Raw genomic sequence first — 2,038 nt, forward strand, 5'->3', positions numbered from 1 at the left:
ATTGGTGAACAAGCCACTAACCCAACATGTGAAAGTGGCAGGCGTGGACCCCCACCACCTCCAAGAAGCAGTGGCTTTAGAGGTTGGAATAGGAGGCAGTGGAGGAACCAGGGGACTCCCTTCACATGGGGGACACACGGATGATGGCAGCTATTCCATGAATTTTAACATTAGTTCCTCCAGAGGACCACTTCCAGAAAAAAGAGGACCACCACCACAAAGTGGTGGTCCTCCCCCTAAAAGATCAGCTCCTTCAGGACCAGTTCACAGTAGCAGTGGAATGGGAGGTAGAGCCCCTGTATCACGTGGAAGAGATAGTTACAGAGGACCACCATGAAGGGAACCCCTGCCCTCTCCAAGAGATGTGTACCTGTCACCAAGAGATTACGGCTATTCCACTAAAGACAGCTATTCAAACACAGATTACCCAAATTCTCGTGATACAAGAGATTATACACCACCACCAAGAGATTATACATATCATAATTATGGTCATTCCAGGTCACGTGATGACTATCCATCCAGAGGCTACAGTGATAGAGATGGCTATGGTCGTGATCATGAATATTCAAACCATCCAAGTGGAGGCTCCAACAGAGATTCCTATGAGAGCTATGGTAACTCACGTAGTGCTCCACCTACATGAGGGCCACCACCATCTTACGGTGGAAACAGTCGCTACGACAATTATAGTAGCTCACGAGACGGATATGGTGGGAGTCGTGACAGTTACTCAAGTAGCCAAAGTGATCTCAACTCAAGTGGTTGTGATCAGGTTAGCAGACAAGAAAGAGGGCTTCCCCCTTCTATGCAAAGGGGGTACCCTCCTCCACGTGATTCCTACAGCAGTTCAAGCCACGGAGCACCAAGAGGTGGGTGGTGGCCGTGGAGGAAGCCAATCTGATAAGAGGGGGAGGCAGAAGCAGACATTAAAAACAAACAAAATTTTGGACCAAAATCCCTGTTCAAAGAAACAAATAAAAAGTGGAACCTATTCTGTCACAACTACCCAAGGACTCTTAAAAGGAAAAATTGTGTTACTTAAAAAAAAAAAAAAAAAAAAGTCCTATTAAGTGGTGGTGGTGGCCGTGGTGTGCCATGGAGCGGTTCTGACTCATAGCGACCCTGTACAGGGTTTCCGAGGCTGTAAATCTTTACGGGAGCAGAAAGCCTCATCTTTCACCCATGGAACTGCTGGTAGTTTTGAACTGCTGACAAGGAGGTTAGCAGCCCAACTTGTAACCACTATGCTACCAGAGCTCCTTACTCCTTCATAATTTTTATGTTTCTTGTGAAGAAAAAGTAAAATCTGTTTAATTAGATTTTACAACATTGCTTTCAATAAGCAAATGTTAGATGTGTAAGCCTTGACTTGTGTACTAGTGTTGTAATTCTCTTAAGCGTCCCTGAAGGCCACTTCCTATTTGACTTTTCCCAGTAAATGAGGCAAGCAATAGTAAGATCTTCCACAAACATCTAGCCATCTAAAATGGAGAGATGATGACTCATTCTGTCTAAATAAACAAGCTAGATATTAGAAGGGTGGTTGGGTTTGCTACTTGTAAGATTTCAGGCTGTATTCAAACTGAAGTCTCAATGTTCTCAGTATGCAAAACTTGAGATAGATGCTTAAGTAAGGAAAGTGCTAGTCACCTAGTAAACCCAAAATAAAAGGATAATGCTCATCATATATTGCCTTTCTGACATTTCCTTGGGATTCTACAAGAGCCTCTCCCCATTAAGACCATGAAGTGTGTGTTAAACAACTACAGAATACTAAACAAAAAGTCTGGCCAAAACAAACAAAAAAAAAAAAAATAAAGGATCAAAGACAACACAAAACTTGCAAACAGAAATCCAGAAGATTAATACTAAGATATCAGAAATGTACAAACACTGAAAGGGCAAAGGAGTATATGTGAATTAATGGAAGCCTGGATTAGTGAGCTTAAAGATAAATTTCTCAATACTAGTAAACTAGAAAAACAATCAGAAAAAAATCTGAAGAAAGCCTAAGGTTCATGAGGGACAATTTGAA

At 42.1% G+C, this 2,038-nt stretch overlaps 1 protein-coding gene and 1 pseudogene across 1 annotated transcript in view; one reads left to right on the forward strand and one right to left on the reverse strand.

Moving 5' to 3' along the window:
- LOC102811443 overlaps window positions 1-933 on the forward strand; it is a 2,560-nt pseudogene extending 1,627 nt beyond the window's left edge.
- Window positions 1-2,038, reverse strand: part of SCFD1 (sec1 family domain containing 1) — a 150,934-nt gene that overhangs the window by 124,563 nt on the left and 24,333 nt on the right. The gene's annotated exons all lie outside the window — the stretch shown is intronic.

This window comes from Chrysochloris asiatica, unplaced genomic scaffold (assembly GCF_000296735.1).
Source record: "Chrysochloris asiatica unplaced genomic scaffold, ChrAsi1.0 scaffold00017, whole genome shotgun sequence".
Lineage (NCBI taxonomy): Eukaryota > Metazoa > Chordata > Mammalia > Afrosoricida > Chrysochloridae > Chrysochloris > Chrysochloris asiatica.